The 8,652-nt window shown below is 45.5% G+C and overlaps 1 long non-coding RNA gene across 1 annotated transcript; it reads right to left on the bottom strand.

Annotated features, from left to right (window-relative positions):
- Positions 1-3,904: 3,904 nt before the first annotated feature.
- Positions 3,905-8,393, bottom strand: LOC127568584 (uncharacterized). Its single transcript, XR_007956034.1, has 3 exons — positions 8,009-8,393; positions 7,583-7,758; positions 3,905-6,212 (listed from the first exon to the last, which is right to left on the bottom strand). It is a non-coding gene; the product is annotated as an uncharacterized LOC127568584 (long non-coding RNA).
- Positions 8,394-8,652: the final 259 nt, after the last annotated feature.

The raw sequence follows: 8,652 nt of genomic DNA, 5'->3' as shown, positions 1-8,652 counted from the left end.
GGACCTTCAGGATAATAATAGTGTTAAGAACATAGAACACTACAGCACAGGAACAAGCTCTTCGGCCCACGATGTCTGATAAGATTTCTTTATTAGTCACATGTCTTATATTTGTTCTTCATCAAGAGACAAACTTCGCGTGGGTTTAACATCTGAACCTTTTTATTAACCAACACCAGATTGCTTGTTTTCCTTCTCTTTTTACAGCCACTTCCTGTTCCCCCATGTAGTCCTTTATTATAACTACATAATAACACATCTTCCCCCTTTAAAGAAAAACAAACACAATACTTTGTCCTTATAAACCTGCCAAGAACCTTTGTCCACTCAGCATCTTTCAATCAGTCTCTGAGGTGGTTTAATAGTCCTTTTTGGTCTGGTACTTGTTTTCGTAGGTGTGTTGCTTTCATTTGCTGCATTACTATTGGTGTTTTCCTGGGAACTCTGGTCCACATGTTCATTTTCTCCAATGTGCTGGCCCCTTTGGTGTACTGACAGGGGACAGGTCACAGCCATGGGTCGGAGCTTGTGGTCGTAGGTCCACGCGTTTCCTCCTCAGAGGTGTCCCTCGCTCCGTCTGGATCTGGTATGAATGTGGATTTACTTCCTCTTGCACAACTCCTTGCATGGACTATGTGCCAGATCATGATCTCGGATTCGCACTTGATCCCCAGGCTTCAGGACTCTTAGGCTTTTCCTTGTCTTGTTGTGATTCTGTTTCTGTTTTTCTTTCCCTTCCTCTTTAGCCTGTTGGACCTTGTGTGCTCCTTCAGGTGTCAACAGGTTTTCATGCATTGGAGGGTAGTGCGTATGCATCGACCCATCAGCATTTGGGCTGGTGAAAGGCCATTCTGCAGTGGCGCACTTCTGTAAATCATTAGACTTCTGTGGAAATCCTCTCGTCCATCTTGCACTTTCTTCATGAGGCCCTTCACCACCTTAACTGAACTCTCTGTTAGGCTATTAGATTTTGGGTGATGTGGGCTTGAGGTTATATGCCGAAACCCCCAAACATTGGCAAAGGATTCAAATTCACAGCTCGAATATTGTGGACCATTGTCTGATACTACTGCACATGGAACTCCATGCCTCGCAAACACAACTTTCAGGAATGTGATAACTGCTTTGCTGGATGTTGATTGCAGTGTCACAACCTCTGGGTAATTGGAAAAGTAGTCTGTTACAACAATATGACTCGTCCCATTACACTCAAACAAATCCACTCCAACTTTGAAATACGGCCTGTCTGGTACAGGGTGTGGTGTAAGTGGTTCTGCTTGCTGCTTTGGTCTGTAGGTAAGGCATATTTCACATGAAGCAGTGGTCCGGCTGATGTCTTGGTTCATTCTTGGCCAGTATGTCACTTCACGTGCTCCACGTTATATTTTTCCTCCCCAAGATGCCCTTCATGTATCTTCTGGAGTATCTCCTTGCGTAATGACACTGGAATCACAAATCTGTTCCCTTTGAAGACCATATCTTTCACTACTGACAGTTTAGCTCTGCATGCCCAATAATCCCGAATACACATTGGACAGTCATATTTTGCCGCTGGCCATCCTTTCCATGTTGTATCATTGAGTACTTTCATTGTTTTATCTGCCTCTGCTGTTTTCCTAATCTGCTCTGTTCTGTCCAGAGGTACTGGAAGAGAGGTGACAATCATGTCAACATAAGCCTGTGTATCTGCATTAACCTGTTGGTCAATCTTTTCTGTCTTGTCGACTGCTCGAGACAGTGCATCAGCAGCAAACATATATTTTCCCAGTGTGTAGATCATCTTCACATCATACTTCTGCAGCCTTATCAACATGCGCTGTATCCTCATGGGACAGTCATTCAGTGGCTTGGACATAATTGAGACCAATGGCTTATGGTCTGTCTCCACTTCAATAGCTTGCCCATAGATGTACTGATGGAACCTTTCATCTGCATGTGTACTGGCGAGAAACTCTTTCTCTATCTGTGCATAGTTGGCTTCCACACTTGTTAAAGCCCTTGATGCATAGGCCACAGGTTGCCATGTGCCATCATGCTGCTGCAGTAGTACTGATCCAAGGCTGTGCCGCGACGCATCTGCTGATATCCTGATACGTCTTTCCGGGTCATAAAACTTCAGCACGGGCTCTTCAGTTAGGACCCTTTTCAACATCTGGAAACACTCTTCATGCTCATGACACCACATTCATTCATTTTGTTACTCAAGGAGTGACCTGAGTGGTGCTGACACTGTTGACAGTTGAGGGATGAACTTAGCCAGGTATGTCACCATCCCTAAGAAACATCTCACCTCCTCTTTGTTTTGGGGCCTCTCCATGTTTTCAATGGCTGATGTCTTTCTTGGGTCAGGCCTCACTCCCTCTTCAGATATGACATCTCCTATGAAGATCAGTGTCTTAACATCAAACTCTTTATTTAATTTCAAATTGACATTCCTTGTCACGTCAAGCACTTGTCTCAGTCGAGTATCAAGTTCTTCCTTGGTGGACCCCCAGATGATGATGTCATCCATCATGGTCTCAGCACCAGGTATGCCCTCAAAAATCATGTGGATGGTTTTATGGTAGACTTCTGGTGCGGACAGGATCCCATATGACAGCCAAAGATAACGATATCTTCCCTGTGGTGTGTTAAACGTACACAGTCTCGAACTTGCCTCATCAAGCTTCATCTACCAAACCCAGATGATGCATTGAGCTTGCTAAATCATTTGGCACCCGAAAACCGGGACATGATCTCCTCCCGTGTTGGCAATTTAAAATGCTCTCTCTTGATGGCTTTATTGAGATCTCTTGGGTCTAGACATATCCGCAATGCTCCATTTTTCTTTTGCACAATGACCAGTGAACTCACCCAATCTGTTAGTTCTTCAATTTTCTGTATGACATTCATCCGTTTCATGCGTGCTAGTTCTTGTTTAAGTTTATCCCTAAGTTGAAACGGAACTTTCATACATGCATGGACAACAGGACCCACTGCCTCATCTGTGTGAATTTTGTGTACACCAGGTAAGCATCTGAGCACCTCAAAGACATCTGCATACTCTTCCATGAGTGTTGTGTGGTCATCTTTGGTATGTGAAGCTACTATGAAAACTCTTTTCACTAGGTTGAGCTTTTCACATGCACTCAGACCTAATATTGGCTGTACTCTCTTTTCTACAATCAGTAGCTGTGATTTTAAGTGCTGCCCCTGTGCTTAAAGGTCACCGTACAGCCCCCTTTTACTGGAACTGCTTTAAACTTTCTCCCTCTCATTTTAAATGCATGTCCTCTAGTATTTGACATTTCTACCCTGGGAAATAGATTCTGATTGTCTACCCTATCTCTGCCTTTAATAACTAACTTCTATTAGGTCTCCCCTTAACCTCCGACACTCCAGAGAAAACAACCTGAGTCTGTCCAACCTCTCCTTATAGCTCATACTCTCTAATTCAGGCAGCATCCTGGTAAACCTCTCCTGTAATCTCTCCAAAGCCTCCACATCCTTCCTGTAATGGAGTGACCAGAATTGCACACAATACTCCGAGTGCTGCCTAACCTAAGTTTTATCTTGGACAAAGAATTTCTAAAATGTGTTCAGGATAATGTTCTAGAGAAATCTGTTCCTGGTCCAATGAGGAAGGATGCTTTGCTGGAGCTGTTCTGGGGAATGAAGTGGCCAAATACAAGAGGTTTCAGAAGGGGAACATAGAGTCATGGAGACATACAGAAAGAAACAGGCCCTTTGGTCCATCATGCCATGCTACCTGTTGGATCTATAAACACCACTCCCATTTACCCACATTTGGTCCACTGCCTTCTATGCCTTGGCTATTCAAGTACTCAAATAGATGGCATTGGTATTGGTATTGGTTTATTATTATCACTTGTACCGAGGTACAATGAAAAACATGTCTGGCATACTGATCGTACAGGTCAATTCATTACACAGTCCAGTTACATTGAGTTAGTACAGAGTGCATTGATATAGTACAGGTAAAAACAATAACAGTACAGAGTAAAGTGTCACAGCTACAGAGAAAGTGCAGTGCAATAAGGTGCAAGGTCACAACAAGGTAGATCGTGAAGTCATAGTCTATCTCATTGTATAAGGGAACCATTCAATAGTCTTATCACAGTGGGGTAGAAGCTGACCTTAAGTCTGATGGTACGTGCCCTCAGGCTCCTGTATCTTCTACCCGATGGAAGAGGAGAGAAGAGAGAATGTTATGGTTGGGTGTGGTCTTTAATTATGCTGGCTGCTTCACCAAGACAGTGAGAGGTAAAGACAGAGTCCAAGGAGGGGAGGCTGGTGTCCATGATGCGCTGGGCTGTGTCCACACCTCTCTGCAGTTTCTTGCGGTCCTGGGCAGAGCAGTTGCCATACCAAGTCATGATACATCCAGATAGGATGCTTTCTATGGTGCATTGGTAAAAGTTGGTGAGAGTCAAAGGGGACAAACCAAATTTCTTTAGCCTCCTGAGGAAGTAGAGATGCTGGTGAGCTTTCTTGGCCATGGCATCTACGTGATTTGACCAGGACAGGCTGTTGGTGATGTTCACTCCCAGGAACTTGAAGCTCTCAACCCTCTCGACCTCAGCACTGTTGATGTAGACAGGTGCATGTACACCGCCCCCTTTCCTGAAGTCAATGACCAGCTGTTTTGTTGACATTGAGGGAAAGGTTGTTGTCATGACACCATTCCACTAAGCTCTCTATCTCTTTCCTTTACTCCAACTCATCGCTGTTTGAGATACGGCCTACAACGGTGGTATCATCTGCAAACTTGTAGATGGAGTTAGAGCAGAATCTGGCCACACAGTCATGAGTGTATAAGGAGTAGAGTAGAGGGCTGAGGACGCAGCCTTGTGGGGCACCAGTGTTGAGAATAATCGTGCCGGAGGTATTGCTGCCTATCCTCACTGATTGCAGTCTGTTTGTTAGAAAGTCAAGGATCCAGTTACAGAGGGAGGTGTTGAGTCCTAGGTCTCGGAGTTTGGTGACAAGCTTGCTTGGGATTATTGTATTGAAGGCAGAGCTGTAGTCAATGAACAAAAGTCTAACATAGGTGTCTTTACTGTCCAGATGCTCTGCTCCAGAGCTGAGTGTAGGGCCAGGGAGATGGCATCTGCTATAGACCTGTTACAGCAGTAGGCGAATTGAAGTGGGTCCAGGTTGTCTGGTAGGCTGGAGTTGATGCGTGCCATGACCAACCTCTCAAAGCACTTCATGATGGTGGATGTCAGAGCCACTGGTCGGTAGTCATTGAGACATGTTACCTTGCTTTTCTTCAGTACCGGGATGATAGTGGTCTTCTTAAAATAGGTGGGAACCTGAGCTTGAAGCAGGGAGAGGTTAAATATGTCCGCAAATACTTCTGCCAGCTGATCAGCACAAGATCTGAGCACACGGCCAGGGACACCATCTGGACCAGGTGCTTTCCTTGTGTTCACTCTCCGGAAGACTGATCTTACGTCCTCCACTGTGATCACAGGTTCAGCTGCATTGGAGGCTGTCAGGGTGGATGGTGACAATCCACTTCCCTTCTGTTCAAAACGCGCATAGAATGCGTTAAGTTCATCAGGAAGGAATGCACTGTTGTTAACTATGCAGCCCGACTTCATCTTGTAGCCTGTTATGTCATGTAAGCCCTGCCATAACTGGCAGCTGGTCAGGGTTGGTATTGCCTCTTGGCATCCCTGATAGCTTTCCAAAGGTCATACCTCGATTTCTTGTACAGATCAGGATCACCAGATTTGTGTGCAGCAGTCCTCTCCTTCAGTAGGGAGTGGATCTCCCGGTTCATCCATGGTTTCCTGTTTGGAAACATCTGTATTGTCTTCTCTGGTACACAGTCCTCCACGCACTTGCTGATAAAGTCTGTGATGGTGGTGACATACTCATCAAGGCTGGCAGCTGAGTCTTTGAACATGGACCAGTCCACTTGTCTCAAAACAGTCACGTAGGAGCTCATCTGCTTCCTCAGACCAGCACTGCATGACTCTCCATACCGGATCCTCCCATTTCAGTTTCTGTTTGTATGCAGGGGAAAGGAGCACAGCCTGGTGGTCTGATTTCCCAAAATGAGGACGAGGGGTGGCTCGGAAGGCATCTTTGATGGTTGTATAGCAGTGGTCAAGGTGCTTCTTAATGTTGTGAGAGTACATGCCTCCACCGCCTCCAGAGATTTAGAAGATAGTGATCATAATATCATAAGGATTAGGCTAGCTCTGGAAAAGGAGAAGAAGCAATCCAAAGTAAAAATAATTAGGTGTGGACAAAATTCAACCTTAATAGGGTGAGAGTGAATCTGGACCAGGTAAAACAGAACCAAGAGTTGACAAGCAAAATACTGGCAGCATAAAGGGCTGGCTTTAAGAAAGAGATGGTTCGGGTCGAATTGAGGCACATTCCCACAAAGGAAGAACAAATCCCAAGCTTCCAGGATGACAAGGAGAAACAGGGAAAGATAAAACAAAGAAAAGGCTGTATATAACAAATATCCAGTTATAAATACCAGTGGTGTAGACAGAGTGGAAAGTGGGAAGCTGTTCTATTGTTGGAATGGTTGAGGACAGGAGGTCACAGGTCTATGATAAAGAGGAAGGGAGCTGCAGATATTGTGGAGGCAGGTTCCACTGTGGTCTTTAAGCCCCAGTGAGGAAGGGCCTTGGGATGGAACTAGTGAGTTGCTCTGGTAGGAAGCTGGCATGGACACAACGGTCTGAATTGCCTCCTTCTGCACTGTAATCATTCAATGTTTCTGCAATTCTGTTCTTGTACAAACATCAGATCAGAATGAGGTATGTTTTAATTTAAAAACCAGTAAAGGAAGATTAACCTTCAGGTAAATAAAGGCCCAATATTGCCCTGAGCTTCCTCTGGTCTCCAGCCATTAGCTCTGGCTTGTAGAGGTGCGGGGAGGTGGTGGCGATGTTGGGGAGGTCTGGCTGTGTCCACAGGGGGAGCACCATAGGGGTCAGTGAGGGCCTGTCTCCTAGAAAAATAAAGATGGCAACCCTTTACCAAGCGCTCCAAACTCCCAAAGGGGAGTTTTTGAAAAATATCCCTGGATCAACCCTCCAGCTCGGGAGGTGAACATAGTGAGGGTGGGGCAGGCCTGACACAAGCAGAGAGCCAGACAGGCACTGAAGAATTGCATTCACTCACAGACAGACAGACACACAGACACAGACATACACACATGCACACACATATACACACAAACATGCAGACACACACACACAACACACATTGATGTAGTGGACTGTACTTGCAGTCAGCATTGAGAGTGTGGGCTGACAGATTTCCTACACCACCCAGACCGAGGGACATTGTGCACTTTGGACCCAGGATTTATAGATGAGATTCCCTTCTCCCAGGGGAAGAATTTCCATAGGATTACACCGTTCTTTTGTGGTAGGAGCTCTGCAGCTCTTCCTGCGAACTTTGATGGATGGGGATGTTTGCTGCCGAAATTCCATCCATGCAATCATTTCACACAGCTCCTGCAGTAAACCCTCTCACCTGTGCGTTAAATCCCTGCCCTCCCTGGCCTGGTAACCTCCTCCAACCCTGGACCCTCAGCATGTCTGCTTACCTCCTTTTCCAGCATCTTGCACATCTCTGTTTACAATCGCTTCTATGTTGGATGTTCCCTCCAGGACCTGTTCCCCGTGCTCCAGACTTCCGTCCTTAAAACTTTTCCTTTCTTTACCACCGCTTTACCAATCTTTCTCCTACTGCGTTTTGAAGTCTCCTTGTTCAACGATACTTCTGCAAAGTGCCACAGGGAAATGTTAGTATGTTACAGGTGCTACATAAATGCAAGTTGTTGATGGGAGCAGCACTTCCCCTGCACCCCAGGGCAAGTGTGTTTCTAATGCTCTGTGAAAGTGTTTGGCCTTGAGAATGGCTGTATTTTTTTACAGGGACACAGTGTCAGCAGAAGATTAGCGCGATGTAGAGTCTAAGCAAGAAATAAAAGCAGGCGGGTACATGTCCTGGAGCCATGCTGAAAACTCACGGAGGAGTTGCCTGGTTACGCTAATTGCAATAATCTATTCTCGACATTCAATAATCTTGCAGTACGCTGTACATATCTTCTGTTATGTTTAGTAGTTTTTTTCAGCATAACTTATTTATAATACTTGTGGAAATATGTCAGGAATCAGAGCGGTGCTCCATCCTGCCACTTCTGGCAGTGATGAGTTTGATTTCTGGAGCTAACCATGTAAATTGGACACTTTCCCTTTCTTCCAGCAGTCTGCACCTTCCTCTGCCAGGACTGGGACCCTCTGACGGCAGTGGCATGGGTTGTAGAGAAAACCTGGCTTGGTCTGATCCTAGCATTGACTAGCCCTGGGCTTCGGCCCCGGCGTCCAATTTACACGGTTAGCTCCAGAAATCAAACTCATCACTGCCAGAAGGTCAAAAAGCAGGTGTGCACTGAAGCTTGCTTCTAGCTGTTCCACAGTGAATTTTTAAGGTGTGTTAGCTTCTGAGAAAAACCGGTTTTCTTTTACTTTGACTATTTGGTTTTCTATTCGCTGCATTGTGCTTAATTGTCTCACAAGATCTGGGTGTTGCTGGCAGATTCAGCATTTATTGCCCATCCCTAGTTGCCCCTGAGAAGGTGGTGATAAGCTTTTTGAACTACTGCTGTCTTTT

This window comes from Pristis pectinata, chromosome 3 (assembly GCF_009764475.1).
Source record: "Pristis pectinata isolate sPriPec2 chromosome 3, sPriPec2.1.pri, whole genome shotgun sequence".
In the NCBI taxonomy this organism is placed as follows: domain Eukaryota; kingdom Metazoa; phylum Chordata; class Chondrichthyes; order Rhinopristiformes; family Pristidae; genus Pristis; species Pristis pectinata.
The sequence above is the reverse complement of the archived record's forward strand: the minus strand, read 5'-3'. Positions and strand labels throughout refer to the sequence as shown.